Source organism: Pinus tabuliformis, chromosome 9 (assembly GCF_031772625.1).
Source record: "Pinus tabuliformis cultivar Carrire ecotype Pingquan chromosome 9, CPIR1, whole genome shotgun sequence".
NCBI lineage: Eukaryota > Viridiplantae > Streptophyta > Pinopsida > Pinales > Pinaceae > Pinus > Pinus tabuliformis.
The window spans coordinates 1,766,921,626-1,766,946,110 of NC_142307.1; the positions used below are offsets into that span (position 1 = coordinate 1,766,921,626).

The window sequence follows — 24,485 nt, forward strand, 5'->3', positions numbered from 1 at the left end:
AGTTTTTGGTATATCATTTTCAGGGCCGAAGGTTGAAACAATGACATGTGTCATTCCTTACAAGTTCTCTCCACTGAACCAATCCATAATCATGTCATCATGGGAGGATGGGCATAACTTTAGTTTGAATAATACAATTTTGGTATGACTTGTGGCATTGGAAAGAAGACTCAAAGGGCTACCATAGGATATAATTGTTGGAAACCTTCGATCACTACTAAGTGGGGGAGGGGTGAATTAATAGTGTGTATTATTATTATCAAATTTTACCACTTTAAACTTTTCTACTGAATCATGCACCATTAACCAACATCATATAATATAAATCATAAAAAACCTAAACCATGTAAGCAAATAAATCGAAATAATTTGAGAGAAAAAATAATTAACACATCAAAAATACATCTATACAAGAGACACAAGATATCTGGTGGACCACCCTTGATGCTGTTGCGCTCCTTTGAATCTTTTATTAAGAAAAATGTGTCTTTTACATAGATTGTTGACTGCCATCATCTAGGAGACTCAACCTCATATACAATAAGCTAACACCAATCAGCTAGGAGACTCAATTCTACTAATCAGATTAGAAGACTATGTTCTCACATGGATCTACGAGCTACCATCCACTGAAATCCACCACGATCAATGATCCTTGCCCAACTTTGATTGGACTATCCAACTCTGATTGGATGGAGAAACTGTTCCTTTCGTTGAAACTTTGTACTCACTGCTCCACACCCATGAATTCACTACTTCTCTACTCTATGCAGACCTCGTTTCACCTATTTTGATATTAGATCCCAAGACTTAGCTTCTCAACTTGATTCAACTTTGTAAGAGGATCTCTAGCAGTAATTCATCATCAAAAAATCAAATAAAATCACCACAATCATATGCTCTCCACTCTAGAAAAATAATAGCTACAATGCATGCATCAAATATGAATAGCATAATCACCAACAACTAAAACAAACTCACACTCAGCCATCCATCAAACCCTCACTCCAAAATATGATTACTGCATAATACATTCAACAAGATAAAACACAATGGATATGTACCAAATGCATCAGCAGCACTTGAAAAAGTGAAAGTATCAAATATGGAGCTATACCAAGCTATCCATCTCTACCAACACCTTCTGCTATAGCTCTTTACTTCTCTAATTTGCTATCTGAAATTATGAATCAGTACATTGCTTCAACAAATAGATATGCTCATTCTGTTGTCATTAGAACTCATACATTGAAGCAATCTTGCTCACCAATAGGTCTAAAGCATACTCACACAATGCAACCCTTTCTAAATCACACTATCAACTCATCCAACCAACTAACAACACTATTTTTTTCACATAAGTAAAAGCCAAAATATCCTCAACAATTTTCCAAGTCAATACGACATGCAAATACCATGGTTATGCTAATACCCAGGAAACCTATACCATGTTAATATCCAAACTAATACCACGAGAAAATACCTTGGTTATGTCAATTCTAAGGACACCTATACCATGGTAATCCCCATACCAATACCATGGGAAAATACCTTAGTTATTCCAATGCCAAGGACACTTGTACCATGGTAATCTCCAAAATCAATACCACGAGAAAATAGCATGGTTATGTTAGTACCAAGGACTCATGTACCATGGTAATGTTAGGTCCCTATAATACTAGTGTAGCCCCCTTATTGTTATTGTTAGTGTAGCACCCTATTTTTATTGTTGTGTGCATGTAGCCCCCATATTTTTATTGTTGTGCCCCATATAAGCCCACTATTATTATTATTGTTATGTAGGCTCTGATTATATCGTGACCCTTAGACTCCTATATATACCAAGGAGGTCTTGTCATTTACATCATCCAAGAATTTTTCATTTATGTGATGTAAAGGAGGTTTCCCCCTCGAAGAGACTAATTCTCAAGTCATTGATCTATATTTTCTTATATTTTATGAGATGGTTCCATAACATTTGGTATCAAATCTTTGAATTCTAGGGTTTTGCTTCTTCAAACAGGTCATCTTGGAATTCTCGCTATAACCTTTTTTATACGAGGATTCTGAAGTTGAAATTTCGACCATGTAGAGCCGAAATCGTGGTGAACATCGTGTACTAATTTCAGATATTTTTTAGCTATATTTTGGATATATGATCCTAGGAAGTTAGGGTTTTTGTAGGCTTCAGAATTCAATCTCAAATAGGTGACCTAGAGAAAATCATCATAACTTTCTCTCTGAGCATCGGATTTGAATTTCATAAAAAATGACTGAAATTTCACAAACTTTAGTTTGTCGTGTATCATTTTCAGAGTCAAAGGTCTAAATAGTGACACATGGAATTTTGTACAAGTGTGCTCTAATGAACTATTCTATAATCAATTCATCGTGGGAGATTGGGCATAACTCTTTCTTGAAGAATCCAATCTTAGTCTGACTTGTGGGGTTGGAAAGAAGACTTAGAGGGCTACCATAGGACAAAATTGTAGACCTTGCAGATCCGAAATTACAGAGCTACAATAGATTCAATATTGAGCTCCTATAAAGCAAGAAAAAGGTTTGTATTTTTTTAAAAATTTGCATAAGTTTTGTTTGTAAAATCAATTTGAAGTGATTCAAGGGGCATATTGAAGCAGAAATATCATTGTTTGATTCCAAAATGACTTGAAGCAAGAAACTTAAAATACCTAGTAAGAAAATTGAAAGCTCTACTATGATGCATGAAGAAGAGGAATAAATGCAACATGATATATCAAAATTATGAGACCAAGTGCAACAAATTTCGCTCTTGCAAAGAGTAACCAAAAAGGCATTGGAATCTAATATGGATGGTTTGAATAATGGTTTAAAATCATACATGAAAGGTTTGAAGGATGGATCAAAAGCATACAGGGAAGGTTTGAAGGATGGATTAAAAGAAGACATGGAAGGTTTGACGAAAGGTTTGACAAAGTTGCTACAAGAAATGTTTCCTAGTGGCGAAAAGGTATTAGATGAAACTCATGATGAGAAAAAAAGGAATATTAATAATGATTCTAGAGACACTAACTTTGGATTGAAGACCCACCATATTCCAAATATAGTAATGAGGAAGTTTGATGGCAAGGATCCAGTAACATGGATACTATATGTGGAGCAATATTTTGATCTCCATAATGCAACACACACAAAAGGTATGCATTATAACTTTATATTTAGAAACCAATCAATTTTTATGGTATTGATGGATTTTTTCTCCTAAACCACTTGTCACTTGGTCAATTTTTACGGAGGAAATGATAACACATTATGAGGATACAAAGAGCAACACCTTCTTTAGCCAATTGATAATTTTCAAACAAAAGGGTTTAATGGTGGAGCGCATTGGTGACTTCCAAAAATTGCATATCACGGTAAATGATATTCCAAAGGAGCTTACGATTGATGTCCTCATAGGGACATCAAAGGATAACATCCAACATGAGTTTATCTTTTGGGAACTTGATTCATTGGAGAAGGCATTCAGGGTGGCAAGAAAAAATGAAAGCAAAATTATGGCAATAAGGAAGTATACCACTCACAACTATAAAGATGGAAGTGTTGTTGCTCCTAACCTTACACAACCTACAAGGTTGACACCACAAAAATTAGAAGAAAAAAGAGAAAAAGGGGTTTGTTACAGCTATAATATAAAATACACAAAAGGTCACAAGTGTGCTGAGAAGAAATTATTTTACAATAGATTGTGAAGAGGAGGAAGAAAAGGAATAAGAAACGTTAAAAGAAGAGGATATACACCAGGAACCAACCCTGGCGAAAGAAAAAATGAATCCAACCATATCTTGCAATTCAATGGTAGGAAAAACCACTCCTCAAACTCTCAATATAGAAGGACATATCAAGAAGAAAAAGGTGATATCATTGATTGATTCGAGTAGTACCCATAATTTTATTCATTGAAAGATAACAAAGGAATTGAATTGGTTCCTATATCCAACACCAGAGTGTCAAGTGATGGTTGCAAATCGAGTAACTATAAATTTCTCTATAAAGTGCCATAATATCAAGCTAACCATGGGAGAATGTATTGAATAGTCCAATTCTTTCTATTCCAATGGGTGGTGCTGATGTTGTACTAGGAGTCCAACGGTTACAATCTTTGGGGATGATAACTTTTAATTTTCAAGAAATTTTATTGATTTTATTTTGGGAAGGAAAGGAAGTTGAATTAAGAGGTATCACAGGGAAACCATGAAAGATAATCAACTCTAATGTCATGACAAATCTTCTAAAGAAATAACAACGGGGCATAATTTCACAATTATGCTCACCAAAGGTTCAAACTTAGAAATCATTTATTTCTCTAGATCTCCAAAAAGTCTTGGACAATCATTCCAAGGTATTTGAGACTCCCAAAACCCCCCCACCTATTCGTGATCATAATCATGCTATTCATTTGATTCTAGGAAGCGTTCCTCCAAACATCGGACCTTACATATATATCCCTATACCCAAAAGAGTGAAATTGAACGTATGGTTGCAGAAATGCTAGAGGTCAGTATAATTCAATCTAGTCAAAGTTCTTTCTCTGCTCCAATAGTATTGGTGCATAAGAAGGATGGATCATGGCGCATGTGTCTGGATTATAGGGAGATCAACAAGATCACTATTAAATATACCAATTCTTGTCATTCATGAATTATTGGATGAATTACATGGAGCAATTTACTTCACCAAGTTGGATGTCCATTCAGGATATCATCAAATTAGAATGAAGAATGAAGATATTCTAAAAACAACATTCAGAACTCATGAAGGTCATTATAAATTTTTGGTCATGCCTTTTGGCCTTACTAATGCACCTTCCACATTTCAAGGTTTGATGAACTCCATTTTCAAACCTTTCCTTAGAAAATTTGTGTTAGTATTTTTTGATGATATACTAATCTACAACAAGTCTTGGAAGGATCATGTTCAACATGTTTACAAGGTGCTCAAACTATTGGAGGAGAAACAATTATATGAAAAAATCTCCAAATGTTTCTTCAGAGTACAGGAGGTGGAATATTTGGGTGATATTGTGTCTCATGAGGGTGTTAAAGTAGACCCTAACAAAATTAAAGCCATTAAGGAATGGAAAATACCCACAACCCTAAATCTTCTTCAAGGATTTCTTGGGTTGACATCGTATTATCTCAAGTTTGTTAAGAATTATGGGAGAATAGCAACACCCTAACAACATTACTAAAGAAATATGCATTTTCATAGAAATTTAGAAGCAACTAAGGCCTTTGAACATATTAAAGAGGCAATGTTCCAAGCAACGGTCTTAGCTACACCAAACTTCACTAAACCTTTATTGTGGAATGTGATGCCTTAGGAAATGAAATTGGTGTTGTTTTAATGCAAGGAAGACCCATTTCTTTTGAAAGTCACCGAATAAACAGAAAGTATTTACACAAACTTATTTATGAGAAGAAAATGTTGGAAATACTACATGCACTAAATAAATGGTGACCATACTTGATGGGAAGACACTTCAAGGTAAAAATGAATCACGATAGTCTTAAATAGTTTTTGGAACAAAGATTATCTTCAGAAGAGAAAAAAAATGGGTCACAGAGATGTTGGGTTATGACTTTGAAATCATCTACAAAAAAGGAAAGAAAAATGTTGCTGCAGATGCACTCTCGAGAAAGGATGAGGATGTGGAAGCATTGTTATGTGCCATTTCTATTATCCAACTAGATTGGATAACTGAAGCAAGGGATGAATGGGAGAACGATGAAGAGGTTTGGACAATTATTCAAAAAGTTACAGTAAGATCCTAGTATGTCTGATACATTTATATAGAAAATGATTCATTATGGTACAAAGATCACTTATATTTCTGTAAGAATTCGCAACTCAAATAAAAGATTCTTTTGGAATTGCACACCTCCCCCTTAGTAGGGCATTCGAGATTTTTAAAAACTTACCACGAGGTCAAGAAGGAATTTTTTGGGATGGAATTAAATCTAATATTAAGAAGTTTGTGGCAAAATGTTTGGTTTTCAAACACAATAAAGTTGAGACAATTAAGACCCTAGGTCTGTTACAACAAGTCTGGTTGCATAACAAGTAATTTCCAAAATAATACCACATGAAGATTACCTTGGTTATGGCAATACCAAGGACACCTATACCATGGAAATATCCAAACCAATACCATGGTAATCTCAATACCAAGGACTCTTGTACCATGGTAATCTCCAAAAAAATACCACTGGCAAATACAATGGTTATGTCAATACCAAGACTATTTTCACCAAGGTAATATCACGTGCCAATCTACTCCAGACACACATACCAATACCATGGTAATGCCAATACCATGGTAATGCCAATACCAAGAATAATTGCACCATGGTAATGCTCTTGCAACATCATCATCAAGCCAACACACCATTGCAACAAGTCATCTCTAGCATGAAGACCTAGATGAAGACCTAGCACTCATCAAGTGTGCCAACTCAACAACATATATCACTTGAGCAATCATATCCAACTCTTGTAGCAACAACATCTATCTATAGTAGCAACAACAATGCCTCTTAATCATAATTCATATTCTTGCAACAACTTTTTCAAACCCTCCTCTTAATTTTGATTATATTAATAATTCATGGCAACAAGAATCTTCATATTAATTCAAGTCATAATTTATATTCATGGCAGCAACAATGCCTCTTAGTCATGTCAACACAAGCCATGAAAATCATGATGAGCATAAAGGAATACGAATTATTATTTTAGAGACTCCAAATGTTGGGTTTAAGACCCACCACATTCCAAATATCGATATGAGGAAGTTTTATGACAAGGATCCAGTAACATGGATACTACAGATGGAGAAATATTTTGATCTCCATGATTTGCAGCACACACAAAAGGTACGAATTGCATATTTATATTTAGAACCCAATAAATTTGTATGGTATCAATTGATTTGTTCTCCTAAACTACTGCCACTTGTTCAATTTTTATGGAGGAAATGATAGCACATTATGAGGATACAAAGAGAAAAACTTTCTTTAACTAATTGATAAATATCAAACAAAAAGGGTTCAATGGAGAAGCACATTGAGGACTTCCAAAAAATTGAATATCAGGGTAATTGATATTCCATAGGAGCATAGTATTGATGTCTTCATATAGACTTTAAAGGATAACATCCAACATGAGTTTCACCTTTGGGCCTGATTCATTGGAGAAGGCATTTAGGGTGGCAAGAAAAGTTGAAAGAAAAATTATGGCAACAAGGAAATCTACCGCTCACAACTATAAAGATGGAAGTGTTGTTTATCCTAGCCTTCGACAACCTACAAGGTTGATACCAAAACAATTGGAGGAAAAAAGAGAAAAAGGGAATTTTTACATTTGTGATAGAAAATACACTAAAGGTCATAAGTGTGCTGAGAAGAAATTATTTTACATAGATTGTGAAGAGGAAGAAGAAAAGGAACAAGAAACATCAAAAGAGGAGCATATACACCAGGAACCAACCATAGAGAAAGAAGAAATGAATCCAACCATATCTTGTAATGCATTCGTAGGAATTACCACTCCTCAAACTCTCAAAATAGAAGGAGATATCAAGAAGAAAAAGGTAATTATGTTGATTGATTCGGGTACTACCCACAATTTTATTCATTGTAAGATAGCCAAGGAATTTAATTTCTTCCTATATCCAACGCCATAGTGTCAAGTCATGGTTGTAAATTAAGTAACTATAAATTTTGTTTGGAGGTGCCATAATATCAAGCTAACCATGGGGGAATATGTATTAAATAGTCCAATGCTTTCCATTCCAGTGGGTGGTGTTGATGTTGTACTAGGAGTCCAATGGTTACAATCTTTGGGGACATTAGCTTTTAATTTTTAAAAACTTTTCTTGAATTTTTTTTGGGAAGGAAAGGAAGTTGAATTAAGGGGTATCACAGGGAAACCATGAAATATAATTAGCTATAATGGCATGAAAAATCATTTGGAGAAAGAACAACAAGGCATAATTGCACAATTATTCTCACTAGAGGTTCAAACATTGAAATCATATATTTCTTGAGATCTCCAAAAGGTCTTGGACAATCATTCCAAGGTATTTGAGACTCCCAAAGGCCTCCCACCTATTTTTGATCATGATCATGCTATTCATTTGATTCCAGGAATTTTTTTCTCCAAACATCAGGCCTTACAGATATCCCTATGCCCAAAAGAGCAAAATTGAACATAAAGTTGCAGAAATGCTAGAGGTTGGTATAATTCAACCTAGTCAAAGTTCTTTCTCTACTCTAGTAGTATTGATGCACAACAAGGATGGATCATGGCTTGTGTGTCCGAAATATAGGGAGTTCAACAAGCTCACTATTAAAGATAAATTTCTCATTCCTATTATTAATGAATTTTTGGATGAATTACATGGAGCAATTTACTTCACCAAGTTGGATCTTCGTTCAAGATATCATCAAATTAGAATGAAGACTGAAGACATTCCAAAAACAACATTCATAACTCATGAGGATCATTATGAATTTTCGGTCATGCCTTTTGGCCTTACTAATGCACCTTCCACATTTCAAGGTTTGATGAATTCCATTTTCAAACCCTTCCTTAGAAAATTTGTGTTGTTATTTTTTGATAATATACTAATCTACAACAAGTCTTGGAATGATCATGTTCAACATGTTCACAGGGTGCCCAAACTATTGGAGGAGACACAATTATATGCAGAAACCTCCAAATGTTTCTTTGGAGTACACGAGGTGGAATATTTGGGTCATATTTTATCTCATGAGGGTGTTAAGGTAGACCCTAAAAAAAGTGAAGTCATTAAGGAATGGAAAATCCCCACAACCATAAAGCATCTTTGAGGATTTCTTGGGTTGATAGGGTATTATCTTAAGTTTTTTAAGAACTATGGGAGAATAACAACACCTCTAACAACATTATTGAAGAATGATGCTTTTACTTGGACTCCAGAAGAAACTAAGACCTTTGAACATCGTAAAGAGGTAATCTGCCAAGCACCAATCTTAGATACACTAGACTTCACAAAAACCTTTATTATGGAATGTGATGCCTCAGGAAATAGAATTGGTGTTGTCTTAATGCAAGAAGGAAGACTCATTTCTTTTGAAAGTTGTCCAATCAAAGGAAAGTATTTACACAAACCTATTTATGAGAAGGAAATGTTAGCAATACTACATGCACTAAAGCAATGGCGACCTTACCTAATGGGAAGAAACTTTGAGGTAAAAACATATCATGATAGCCTTAAATACATTTTGGAAGAAATATTATCTTCAAAAGAGAAGCAAAAATGGGTCACAAAGATGTTGGGTTATGAATTTGAAATCATCTACAAAAAGGGAAAAAAAATATTGTTGCAGATTACTCTCAAGAAAGGATGAGGATGTGGAAGCATTGTTTTGTGCCATTTCTATTATCCAACCTGATTGGATAACCGAAGTAAGGGATGAATGGAAGAATGATGAAGATGTGTGGATAGTCATTCAAAAGTTGCAACAAGACCCCAATACATATGATACATTTAGCTCGAAGAATGATTCACTATGGTATAAATATCGCTTATATATTTGTAAGAATTCCCAACTCAAACAAAATACTCCTTTGGAATTGCACACCCCCCCTAAGGATGACACTCAGGATTTTTAGAAACTTACCATAGGGTTAAGAAGGAATTTTTTGGGATGGCCTTAAATCTTATATTCAGAAGTTTGTGGCGAAATACTTGTTTTTCCAACAAATTAAAGTTGATACAATTAAGACGCCGGGTCTATTACAACCTTTAGCCATTCCAAGTCAACGTTGGGAGGAGGTATCAATGGATTTTATTGTAGGTTTACCAAAGTCTGAAGGAAAGCGTTCCATCATGGTGGTAGTTGATAGAATTATCAAGTATGCACACTTTTGCACATTATCTCATCCTTTTAAATCCAGTACAGTTGCTGCTGCATTTACGGAAAAAATAAAAAAGCTACATGGAAACCCAAAGATTATTGTAAGTGACAGAGATCCCATTTTCATTGGAAATTTTTGGACATAATTATTTTCTTGTCTTGGTACTTAATTACATCATAGCCCATCTTATTATCCTCAATCTGATGAGAAAACTGAGATGGTGAAAAAATATTTGGAAGGATATCTTTGTTTCTTTGTATCTAATAAACAAACACAATGGGTCAAGTGGTTACCTCTATCTGAATGGTGATATAACACTTCCTTCCATATTGTATAGAAAATAACCACATTTATGGCACTTTATGGATATCATCCACCATCCATCACATCATCTTTAAGAGAAAATTATAAGGTTCAAGAAGTGGAAGATCACATCAAGCATCAACAAGAAGTTTTCAAACTCTTAAAGGATATCCACACTCTAGCGTAGAATCTAATGAAACAACAAGCAAATCAACATTGCAATGAAATACTTTTTGTTGTAGGCGACTGGGTATTTTTACGGGCACAACCATACAAACAAATGTCCCTCAAGCAAGCTAAGAAGGATAATGAATTATCACCAAGTACTATGGTCTTTACAAGATGTTTCAAAATATTGGTACTATGACATACGAAGTGGAGTTTCCTGCATCTTCCTGAGTACACCCAGTTTTCCATGTTTCGTGCTTAAAGAAGGTTATTGGTGACAAGCTCCCAGTTTAAACAGTGTTGCTAGAACTTGAAGAAGGAAAAATCATATCTGAGCCCGAAGCAGTCACATAAACAAGAACCCTACAACTATGAAATTTATTAATTTTAGAGTATCTCATTAAGTGGGAGAACTTACTTGCTAAAGATTCTACATGGGAGCATGAGAATTTTATACAGAAGCATTTGTAACTGCTCAAGCATTGAGGAAAACACTTTTTTGAAGGAGAGGGTCATTTTAGGTCCCTATAATACCAGTGTATCCCCATTATTTTTATTGTTAGTGTATCCCCCTATTCTTATTGTTGTGCCCATGTATCCCCATATTGTTATTGTTGTGCTCCATAGAAGCCCATTACTGTTATGGATGTGCCCTTACATTATTATTGTTATGTAGGCTTTGATTATATTGTGACCCCTTAGACTCTTATATATACCAAGGAGGTATTATCATTTGGATCATCCAATAATTTTTCATTTATGTAATGTGAAGGAGGTTTCCCCCTCGAAGAGGATAATTTTTAATTCGTTGATCTACCTTTTCTTCTGTTTTGTGAGTTGGTTGCATAATAAATGAAGACTTTGAATATTCATCCATTCATCGTTCAAATGGAGTCTGAGTATCCACCCACTTAACTGAGTATGTGAAATCAACTTCAATCTCCTTGTCCTCAGTAATTTCAACAGTAAAATTTGGATCTATACGAACAATAATTTCTATGACACGATCATTGTTGTACAGGATTTCAAAGTGGAGGTGTTTGTACAGTAAAATTGGATCTGCATTATTTTCTTTATCGGTTTTTCCTATAAAACCTTAGATAGGCAAGTCATCATAATACATTTGAAAATAATAATCCTTCTTCACTACTTCTCTAAACTTCACCAAATCCTCCTTAGTTAATTTTTTCTTGCAAAGAAGTTCAAAATTTTTGTCTTCCTGGAAATCAAGCTTATATCGAGCACCAACCATTCGGTCACCATTTAACACTTCTCCAAGATCTTCCCTCTTCTCAGTCACCTTATCTGCAATATTTATAGAACATTGCTTATTAATAATATGCCACAACAAACATGCTTGTTTCTTCTACAAAATACATAGTCAAGAAAGTCAAATATGCAAAATTTGTACAAACCTGGAGGACAAAATGGCAAATCAAAATACCGATATGTTTCACTGCAAAACAGATATAGAAGAAATGAACATTTGATAATTGATAGAGAAATGCCTAAAAACAAGGATAAACTGATAAAATTGAACTGTAGTGACCCTCGTTGATTCTGGTAGCATACATAACTATCATATCATCATTGTATCCGCTCCACAACTATTTGCAACAGGTTGTCTAGTCTATGGGCAAGTTTGATACATAAAGCCAAGCTCTTCTTTTGTCATGTAGGTTCTTTGATAGAGTATTAATGATTCCTCCACTCCCTTCACAACCAATATATATGTCTTTTCCTCCTTAAATATCCTTCAAGGAAATCATGGTTTCAGGGATTTCTGTTGACGAAGCCTCTCACCCCAAGTGAGTGATTATGCCTAGGAAAATTATGTCTTGTTCTCCTCATGAAAACAATTTGTGGCCCGTCAAAGTTCTTCATACGAGTATATTGCCAAATTTCCTATCTTACACCCAGGGAGTACAGGTGGCTCCATGTCCTTTCTCTCGTATTCGTTGAAACCAGTAGCATGAATATGGGTACCAAAAGATTTCCTCCTCTTCACACTATGTTAAGAACAATACCATTTTCCTCATGCTCACTGCTTTACTCTTCTCTTCCATTAGAGATAAAAAATTAATCAGTGTTGACTTGAAGTTGAAACAGGAGGCCAATATCAATAGGCTTTATATGAATGGATTTGTAAACACATTAACAAGATGAAGGATATGGAAATGGTGAGAGTGGACATGAGGGAAACAACATGGAATTTCCGTGTAGAAGAAACTAAAGTGAAGATGCGAAAAATTCTAATGGTGTTTGCTAGAAGACACCTTAGATTCCACATGGCTTTTTGTCTCTGTCTGTAGAAAATTGTGCAATGATTTGACTTTGAAAGACTAATAAGGTGACTTGATATTAAACAGAGGAAGCTAAAACGAAGGATAAAAAATTATGAAGTATTCCGCAAATACATCAAGGCGATGGAAAAATGAATTACAGTGCAGAAGACTGCATAGTCAACACGCCAATCAGACTTTTCCACTCAACTTATTAAATTTTAATTTACAAACAAGTTACAATAAATGACATGAAATTGTGGGACATGTGTTAAATATTGTGTCGGGGATGATGAATATGAACAATGTCACCATGATAAACCTCACCATAGAAATGCATATTGGTGTAATTATTGAAAGGAAACAAAATTGAACTCTTGCAACTTTATTTCCTTTGTTAATTATTTGGATTCGAAGATTAAAGAAGATAATTATAGTCCAATACATATCTGTTGACGGTGCTAGACCCACCAACATGTAAGGGGATCTCCCCTGTAAGAAGTCCCAATCAGACCTTAGATAATTTGGTGTAGGATTCCCAGTAGTGGGTCGTATAGTAATGCCTTGACTGTGATTTCGCATAGAGGCAAGTAAGATAACTCTGTCAGTAGCAAGGGTGTGACCACTGCAGTGAGTCAAGGAAGGTGCATGAGAGGTTCTAACACAAGTGGGTTGAGATGAGGGTGAAGGTGAGTTCCAGGTTGAAAGGGATTAGTCCCAACTCGGCTAGGAACACACAACACACAGGACATACATAGCTTCTGGCGGAGCAGTCCACTCGAATGCGGTAGTCACAACATACAAGGTAAGATAACACGTACAACACTCACATATCAGTTCGAATGAGTGCAATGGTTGTTACAACAAGGTTCATGTGAAAGGTTTGTCTGATGTCTGACAGAGCAGTCGACATGGACGGGACAACATTAACAACATATACAACACATTTCCATTAATAGATTATGCATTACAACAAATGAATCAGTTTAGATGTAGAACACAAATTAAAGCAACATACATGACAAGTGTTAAAGATCAGTCATACAACTAATACAATACATGTGTGAAAACGTGTTGGCTCTTATTATATAAAGAAGTGTAAGTTCCAATCATACAATACATCCATGTAAACCCACTAGCCCCAACAATGGAACATTACAGCCACATCCGCCTGCTCCTCCAAAGAGATGAACTAGCTCTGTGCAGTGGAGAAGCCAAGGCGCGTTACAATACTGTCCAAGCTCTTTCAAAGATAGTCTTATCAGAATCTTGGCTGACCAAAAGCCCATACAATGAGTTATGAGGGACTATTTATAGCAAAGGTTGGGGTGACCGTTGACATTCCCCTTTGTGATAGTTCAACTACCCTCATGACTCTTCACCTACTCTATGACTGTTACATCCAACTATTGACACTTGACTTACACTTGAAATGACTCAACATTACAATGCACATGTACTCATGTGAGACAACATGGCTTAAGCAAGCCATGCAAGACATCATTGACACTTGGTCCGCTGTGATGAGACCAACTCTTTGACATGCTTGTGATGGTGAAGGTGGTGAGTTGATGCCAAGATTGGTTGTCTGTGATGGTGTGCATGCACCTCATGGTGACATCTTGCTGAAGCGAACTCTTGCCTCCGTTGCAACTGGTGCATTGGTTCATACCCTTCATCCAACTCGTCTGCTAACATGCGCATGGTCTTCTTGGGTGTGGATAAACCAGCAACACATTGATGCATAGTGTCTATGCTAGTCTTCAAGTGTGTGTTGGCGGTCATGCGCATCAACTTGCCGAAGTACATGTTCAGCTCCAATTGGACTTGTTTCTTGTCTATAGATGAAAATAGTAATGACTATAGACTTCTGATGGCTTTTGAAGATGATGATTTCTTGGATGCTTTTGATGAAGATGGTCTTTATGAAGAAATCTCTAAACTTAAATTTTTTTTTATAAGAAAAGAATATGATTATAGATACTCTGACATTCCAACTTGCTGAAAGAGAAAAACACAATGAAAAATTAGAATGTGAACTTGTGGGTCTAAGAAAGGATATTGAGAAAACAAAAGCTCTCAATCTTAGATTTGCTAAAGGATCAGAGACCCTAAATGAAATTATCAAAGTGCAGCGTTCTCCTCTAATAAAGACAGGTCTTGGATATACTAAAGAAGCATAGAAACCGTCCACCTCCACTAAAAGCTATCTTGATGCAGTAAAGAGCAGTGAATAGTTTGACAATCGTCAGCAAAGGCATAAAGCAGATCACCAAGTAAATCGGGTTCAATCTACTTCAAGGATGAACAGAAGCTACAACCAACCTCAGGTAAATCATACTCAATTTGCTTCAAGGATGAATGTCAATGGAAACTACAATCATCAGGTCAGTAGGTTCGATAATTGCAGAAATTTCTTTAATGGCCAATGTTTTTCATGTCATAACTTTGGACACAAAGCTGCTCAATGTGTTGCGTACAAGACCATCATGACTAGAGAAGCACGAAATCAAAAGAATGTGACAGGGATCATGAAAAGGACCTATAGTAACATTCTTGAAAATGAAATAGAATGCTTTATCTGTAACAAATTTGGTCATGAAGATTCTGAATGCAGGAGTAAATTTTGGCAAACATCTCAGAAGGAGTAAACTTCATTGGGTCCCAAAACTTGGAGAAAGAAAGAACTGCAAACAAAAAGATGTGGTATAGCCTTGTACGCAGAAGGACAAGAAAATCAGTGGTACATCGACAGTGGATGCTCAAAACACATGACAGGTGATAAAGAAAAACTTCAATCATATAATGCCTTAGAAAAAGAAAAGAAGGTCTCATTTGGAAATGACACTCCTGCTGTCATAAAAGGTAAAGGTTCTGTTCTCTTAAAAGAAAAGGTTAAATCTAGGAATGTTATGTATGTTGATGGTCTAAAGCATAATCTATTGAGTGTCAGTCAAATGTGCGATCAAGGAAATGAAGTAGTATTTCGATCAAATGGATGTGTTGTTCGTGAGCTTGATATAGGAGAAACAGTGATCAAAGGTATAAGAACTCCAAACAACCTATACATACTCAAGGGAGGACAACAACAGTGCTACCTAAGCAAAAATGATGAACACTGGCTATGGCACAGAAGATTGGGGCATATAAGCTTCTCTCAAATAAGAAAAGCATGCAGATTCCAGGCTATTCATGATCTTCCTAATATCAGCATTCCAGAAAATACAATATGCAAATCATGTCAATTTGGTAAGAAAACTAGAGCTCATTTCCCTAAGAAGGAAGGATCAGCTAGTAAGCCTCTTGAACTTGTTCATACTGATTTATGTGGTCCATCAAGGAAAAAGTCACCTCGTGGAGAAGAATACTTTATATTGTTCATTGACGACTTTTCCAGAATGTGTTGGATAGGACTTCTAAAGCATAAAGATGAAGCATTTGAAAAGTTCAAAGCCTTCAAATCTTTGGTTGAAAATGAATCAGATCGCAAAATCAAATGCCTCAGGTCTGATCAAGGAGGGGAATTTACCTCAGATGAATTCTTCGACTTTTGTGAAGAACATGGAATAAAAAGGGAATTCTCTACCGCAAGGACTCCTTAGCAAAATGGAGTGGTAGAAAGGATGAACAGAACTGTTCAACAAATGGCTCGTGCCATGCTAGATGAGTCTGGAACTCTTGCAACCTTCTGGGGTGAAGCTGCATTTGCTGCCATCACTATTTTCAATAAAATAAGCGTTCGGGTAAACAACACTCAAACTCCACATGAACTTTGGTATGGTAAGACTCCTACTGTAAGATACTTCAAAGAATTTGGAAGAAAATGTTACATCAAAAGGACCGATGAAAAACTTGGCAAGTTTGAACCTAGAGAAGATGAAGGCATTCTCCTTGGTTACTCTTCTTGAAGTAAAGGATATAAGTGTTATAATAAAAGACTTGGGAAAATTGTTGAAAGTATTAATGTTGTGGTTGATGACGTAGGCAAAAATCCAAATCTGGTAAAAACCGAAGATTATGAAGAAGGTGAGGATTATCCTTCCAGATCAAATCAGACTAATTCTGAAGAAGAAACCAATGAAGCACTAGAAGAACAGATAAAAGTAGAAGAAAAGACTCCATCCAGGTATGTTCAAAAAAATCATCTAGAGACTCAAATTTTGGGACAGAAAGAGGCAGGTGTGCAGACAAGAAGAACTATTACAGAAGCTTCAAGCTATCTAGCATTAATTTCCACCGTCGAACCTCAAAATGTACATCAAGCATGCAAAGATGAATGTTGGGTCAAGACCATGAATGAAGAGCTTGAGCAAATTGAAAAGAATAATACTTGGGAATTAGTTCCTAGACCTCATGATAAGAATATCATAGGAACCAAATGGATATTCAAAAACAAGCTGAATGAAAATGGAGAAGTTATTAGAAACAAGGCTAGACTTGTTTGTAAAGGATACACTCAACAAGAAGGTATAGATTTTGAAGAAACTTTTGCACCTGTTGTTATCACTCAGGTTGTTCCCTTTGACTCCCAAGGGAATACGGCCGAGGTAACCACTAACCAATCTTTGGACTGCAGGTTCTAGCCCACCTGCAATCAGAGAGGGCTCTCTCTTAATGATTTAGCTTTGTTGATGATGATTTTAGGCTAGTTATTGAATTCAAGCGGTTTTTTTTAAGTTTTGGTGGGAAGGATGATGCTTCCAAGTAGAGAGGTAGGTATAGCATGAGAATTTCAAACCATTGGGCATGGAGTCAAGGAGTAGGACTGCTGGTGCGTTTTCTTGGTCATAAAAGGAATATGGAGCAAGATAGCTACACATGAAACAACATTCAAGCTAAATGGAGATGGATTGAGGGTTAAGGAATGAGAGGCAATTAAGAATCTCTCGTTCAGCTTAACAGAGGGAAGGTGAATGAGCTCTATCTAGGAGCAGTAAAGAATCCCTAGATAACTGTCAAACATGGGTGAATTAGGGGAAATATGAGCCAAAGGGAATTCATATTCATTACCAATTCAGATGAAAACATAAAGAAACAGAAGAAATTGAGCATAGAGTGCGGTTAAACAAAGTCTACGCTATTCATTTTTCCTGCTATTTTAGATGGTGACATATGTATGATATGAGCATATATCAATGGAAAACAGAGGTAGGAAACACTTATTGAGTCATGTTGCAGCACAAGAATTCCATAATTCACTCTTCAAAACATTAATAACACAGCAGACAGTCCATCTTCCAAACTTTCAGCAGTCTTTGATTAAAGAAATCATCAAACATACAGAGTGAGTCTCTAGTGGAGCGAATCAACCAACCAACCCTCTAAATAGTAAATTAGGGTGGTTTATATAGAGAAAATTTCAAAAATATCTATTACAGCAGACCTTAAACAGGTCTGAGGGAAACGAGTTTTTTAACCTAATCTTGTCCTGAAATTAATGCAAGAAAATATCTTTGAGCTGCGCTGGAGGCAGCTGTATCAAAATGAGTTAATATGGTGTCCTTATGGCTCTGCGCTGTTCATTTAGCCATAACTGTGCTTTGGATTTTGATCCCCTGCTCTTGAGTGGTTTTGATGTGCATTAACTATGATTTGAGAGCCTTAAATGGCTTCACCGCTTTCTTTGACTTTGCTTGGGGGCCTTTAATGTTCACCTGCTTTGGTATTTCCAATATGATACTCTTTGCCGCTTCACTGATACTCTTTGATTTGAACAGGGCATCTTTCCTCTGATACTCTTTCACAGTCGAATCGGGCCGCTTTCACTCCCTTGATGTGTTTGAAACTGTCAAATCACCCTTTTTCTGCCCTTTCAAGGCAAAAATGGCTGCTGCAAATGCTTTTTGTGGCCTCTGGAATGACATTGGCGCTGGCCGATCTGAATATGAATATAAATGAAGAAATCCTGTCAAATTGCGAATTTTTGGGTTTTGCAGGTAGCCGAGCCATAGGAGGCCCTCCATTTTGACCAAACTTTCTTGGCGATGCGCGATTAGAAAACTGCCTCAGTATTTCATTCCGGGCATCCTTTGCTGCGATTTTCACCTTTCGTGCCTTTTTCGGTGATGACGTCAGCAGTGGGTCCCAGTACGACAGGGTGATATGGCAGGGTGACGTGGCAGTACAGCAGGGTGATGACGTGGCGGTACGGTGGCAGCGACGTGGCACAGGACACGGTGGCAGGAGGCCGACGCAGGTTGATGATGTCATGAAGACGTGGCGCTGACGTCATTTGGCGGAGGGCGGTATCCGATTTTCCCCGCACCACCTTTGAGCATGGGCGGTATTGGGAGAGGGGGCTCCGAACACGCCTGGAAGGCGACACGTGGCGGGGGTACGGCAGGGAAAACTGCCCATCCCCCAGACGTTAACCTTCAGCGTATCGGTATTAAAACACCCGCCCACCGTTGGATCTGAAGTGCTGGGCATCGGACGGCTGGCGGGTTAATGGGGGTGGCGTGCAACTTTGGAGCGGGGCCCGCGCGAATATTAAATGATAATATGCCGCGGGGGGTCCAAAACCTTGGTTAATGTGGGTTTTATGTGTTATGCAGGGGTAACGTTCAATGTTTAATTGAAACTTTTTAAACAACGAACCTTAAACAGTGAGCGCGAAATGGGAGAACAGTAAGGTTTTAAGGTTAAAGGGGTGGGCGATGGTTATTAATTTAACCAGGGGTTAAACTAACTCCAAGTTTTTAGGATGCTGAAGGGTTAATAGTAGTCCCAGATGGACTATTATTTCCCAGAACTGTATGTACATAACTATAGTGCTATAGGGTGGGATATGTAATATTTTTGGGATTTTATATAGTTTTTGTAGCAATTAGGGATGGGAAAGTAGCTAGGGAACTATATAAATAGAATTAGAAGTTAATATGGGTTTGTGAGGTGAAAGGGTAGAGGAGAGGCTAAGTTTATGAAATGAAACTCAGACATCAGAATGGGAAGGGATGTGGAAGAGTGTTTTTAATACAAGAAATGTGGCTTCTTTTCATTGAAGAAAGTCAAAGCTTGACTTAGTATTTTTACAAAAATGAAGTGAAAGCAGGACTGGTTGGGCAGATCCCAAATTCCTCAAAGGGGTGTTAGTAAGAAACTTTTGAGGGGGAGGGTGAAAGGGAGTTAGACATGCTTCCAAAGTTCTGCCATTAGAGAACTGCTTCAAACTTGTGATATGAATAGATATGACACTTGAAAATATGAAATGGATCACAAGCCATGATTCTGCAACCACGAAACTACTTACCCGACCCACTTGCCTAGCATTTCTCTTCTTTTTGGTTTGGGTGCACTTGAACTAGCATACCCAGCTTTTCATTCTTTTCTTCTTGCTGTCCTCCTATCTAAATCTACACTTATTGCATCCAAGGGCTCAGATTAAGCTGTTGAGCACCCAAGATTCTCTACCTATCTACAAATCTGCCAAGATTAAATAGTTTGGACAGATATTCATCTCTATATTCTAAAACAAGAAATTTAAACCTAGGGAAGCCAAGATTAAGCTGTTGGGCCTTCCCTTAACTGTGAAATCTTTCAAAAATGGAACTTTTGCAGCATGGAAAAGATGAACATTTTTGGCACTTCCACTGTTAATCATGAAATATGAAACTTATTGGTATAGGAAGCTAACAGTGGCTCCACTTGGGGATGGCTTTTCCTTGTGAAAAGTCAAGAACAGCAGGTCAGATTGCCTTGATCTTCAATTGTTGCTGTACTCTGAGAACCTCCCTTTGCTGGCTGCTATATATATATATATATATATATATATATGACAGCAGACTTGAAGAACTTAGGGCCTTCACTTCGGGCTTCAACTACAGGAAGCTGCTATCCAGACAGAAAACTGAAATCCTACCTACCTACTCTAATCAGCACTTTCTTTGCTGGTTAGGTGAAATGAAATAGCCAATGCAGCCACTTAAGCATTATAAACATCAGTGCTCTGTGCTGCCTGTATTTGATGGTGTTTAAAACTGAGATCTTACAATCAAATCTGGCTTTGTTAAACTTTGAGAAGATAAGGAAACTCCTGATCTCCTTTGCTGAATCTAGAAACTGTACAAAAGGATCTTGCAAAATATATACACTACTCCTGAGCTGAATCAAACAACTGTGCAAATGTTCTGGATAGCTTTCATGCCATGAACCTGAAATATCATCCTTGTCTTCACCACCCTTCATGCTTTCAACTGCTGTTTGTGATGATATTTTAACTGACTGTAGGGCCTGTCTACTGCAACCATTATCATCTTGATTTGGACCTTCATGGTCTGTTAATGGAGAATAATTCTGATTTCTCTCCTCATTCGACCTGTCAGATGTTGGATCTGTTAGCCTCCTGTTGCAACAGGTGTTCATTTTTCATGATTGACATTTTTACAGGCCAAATATGTCATACTTTGCAAGCTGCAGTGTTCCATATTTCCAGAAGAGACCAAAGAAGAAAGCCATGAAGGGTGCTAGTCCAAATGCCACTGCTATATTCCAATTTTGATGAATTGTTCCAATTTTGAAAAGTTTTTAAAGGGAGGTCCAAATAGTCTAATCTTGGTCTCCCTAGGTTTCAATTTCCTGTTTTAGAATATAGAGAATGATATCTGTCCAAACAGTTTAATCTTGGCAGATCTGTAGATAGGTAGACAATCAAAGGAGCCCAACTGCCTAATCTGGGTCCCTGGCAAAAATAAGTGTAGATTCAGATAGCAAACATTCAAAAGAAAAATTGTAAAGCTGGGTCTGCAAGTCTAAGTGCACCCAAACCAAAAAGAAGAAAAAATATTAGGTGAGTAGGCTGGGTAGGTAGCTGTAAGGTGGAAGAATGATGATTTATGATCAATTTTGTGTTATAAAGTGTTTTATCTTTTCAGATCACAGTTATCAGGCAGTTTTCATCTAGAGGAGCTCAAGCTGGACATCACTAACTCCCCTTTCTTCTAATTCCCCAAGTCACTCACTAATTTCCCCAAAGAGGTCAAGATCTGCTTGGTTCCTCTTAGTTTCATCATTTTCCATGTCACTCGTCTTAGTGAGGATCTGCCTCACTCAAGGATTCTTTATTTCTCATCTATGAGTCACTTTTCCCTCGAAAATTACCCTAAGGTCCCCCACCTTAGCGCCTGCTTATCATCTCCATATTAACTACTAACTCTAGTATATAACTCCCTATCAGTTTTCCCCTTCCCCTACTAAAACTATGTATATAAAACTTCCCTATGTAAATATCCCCTCCCTGGCAATATAGCCATATTTCTTCTTAGTCAGGGAAAAAGCAGTCTATCTGGGGCTGTTTTTAGCCCATCCGTGTCATAGCAGGAGTTAGATGACACCTGGTCATGCTAACAACCTCCCCCCTAGCCCTAAAACCTTCAAAAAACCCATATTTCGCCCCTATCCCTAAGTCCCAAGTGTAAATATATTAACCCGCGCTCATTAAACCCATAAACCCATTTTCCTAAGTCTAAACCCCCACCAGCGCGCATATTAAAACAGGAATATTCCCCAGATCCCCGCCCTTATACCTCCGCCGTTTCACATTCGCCGCCAACCGTTAGATCGCCCGCCCCACAGATCTACGGTGGGCGGGTCCGTCCCATCTCCGAACCGCCCGAAGGTTAGCGTCCGGGAGATGGGCGGTATTGCCGCCGTACTCCCGCCACGCGTCGCCTTCTGGGCTGTGGCGGAGCCCCCTCCCCCAAAACCACCTCTGTCCAAAGGCGGTGTGCCCCAAAACTGGAAACCGCCTCCTGCCCAGTGACGTCACCTGCTTGCGTCACCCCCCTGCCCAGTCACCATGACACATCATCCGCCTGCGTGGCCTCCTGCCATTGTACCGCCGAGTCACCCTGCCACGTCCCTGCCACATCATTAGACCTGCCGTACTGCCACGTCATCTCCGTACATGCTGACATCATCATCGCTGACATCACCTGCCGTACGAGTTCCCACCCGCTCACGTCATGTTGACGTCATCAGCAACTTTGGCGCGAAGGGCGAAAATCGCACTCTGGAGCCCCGGAATCAGTTTCTGAGGTAGTTTTTGATGCGCGATTTGCGCCTAGCTGGATAAAATAGGCCTGAATGGGGAATCTTTTCATCACGCAGCCCCCAGCAAGCTCGAAAGGCGCCGAATGACCCGTTTTTCTTCGCGAAGCATGCAGAAAGGAGCAGAAGACAGTTTTAGAGGAAACAGAGGCCAAACAGTGGCCATTAATTTTTGATTAGACCCACAGCAAAGGAGAGAAGCGACCCAATTCATTTGTCAGAGAGTATCAGAGGAAAGAGAAGCAACAAAGTGTACCAGTTAAATTGTTTAAAAGAAACCTTTAGTTCCCAAAGCAGGTTAACATTTAATGGCCGCCAACAAAGTCAAATCAGGTGGTGAAAGCCCATCCCACCTCTCAAATCACAGTTGAAGCATTTAAGGACACCGAACTACAATGGAGCAGAGACCCATGCACAGTTATTGCAGAGACAACTGCACCAAGCCACCGAGGACAACACATTTACTCAGTCCCCATATGGCAGCCCTCAGCGCAGCTCAAGATATTTTATGCATTTATTTCTGGATGGGATTAGGTTAAAGTAATCATATTTCCTCCAGACCTGTTTAGGTCAAACTGTAAATAAGCAATTTTGAAGAGTTTTCCCTATATATACCACCCTCTGCACTGTTTTAAGGGTTGGTCGATTAATAATTCTCACTAGAGACTCGCACTGTATACCTGAGAATTTTTCTATAATCAAAGACTGCTGAAGAGTTTGGAGTATGACTGTCTGATGTGTTGATTTCTGAAGACTGAATGTGGAATTCCTGTGCTGCAGCCTGGAACAATAAGTGCATCTTACCTCTGTTTTATTGTTAACCACTATCTAAATAGCAGGAAGAAAGATTAGCTTAGAATTTGTTTACAGCACTCTATGCTCAATTTCTGTTGTTTATGTATGTTTTCATCTGAATGAATTGGTAATGAATGTGAATTCCTTCTGGCTCATATTTACCCTAATTCACCTGTGTTTGCTAATTATCTAGGGATTCTTTACTGCCCCTGGGTAGAGCTCTGTTATCTCCTTCTGTTAAGCTGAATGAGAGATTCTTGATTGCCTCTCATTCCTTAGCATTCATTCCATCCTTTAAACCTGAAACGTTGTTTCATGTGCAACTACCTTGCTCCATATATCTCTCATGTGATCAATAAAACACACCACCAATCTTCCTCCTCGACTCCATGCCCAATGGTTTGAAACTTATCAGACTATGCTTTGCCTCTCTACCCGAAGACATCAATTTTCCCACCAAAATCAAAACAAAAACCCTCAAGCCCAATACCTAGCCTAAAATCAATTTCAACAAATCTGAATCATAAAGAGAGAGCCCTCTTTGATTGCAGGTTGTCTAGAACCTGTAGTCCAAAGTTGGTTTGTGGTTACCTCGGCCGTATCCCTTTATTACAACCTGAGGGACAACCTGAGTGATAACATAATGGCGACTCCACTGGGGACTCTCCTCAGTTAAATTCACAAAGAAGGTTGTAAAAAATCCACAGGAAAAATTGATTTTCTAATTGCTGTATATCCCTTAAAACTACAGATGAAGCCTGAATGTCAGCCAGGAAACCTTTGAAACTGTTTTTGTTTTACATTTACAGGAGTAGATAAAAGCTGCTTCAGTCAATCTTCATGTTAGTCTTAAGCTATACACAACCATTCCAAAATCTGATCAGTTCCTTGCTAATCACAAAAATATTCCCAGAGAAATACCAAAAAACAAATTCGGAAGCTGGCTCCTAA

The 24,485-nt window shown here is 37.7% G+C and overlaps 1 pseudogene; it reads right to left on the reverse strand.

The window, feature by feature from the left end:
- LOC149155851 (transmembrane 9 superfamily member 4-like) overlaps positions 1-24,485 on the reverse strand; it is a 193,952-nt pseudogene that overhangs the window by 146,774 nt on the left and 22,693 nt on the right.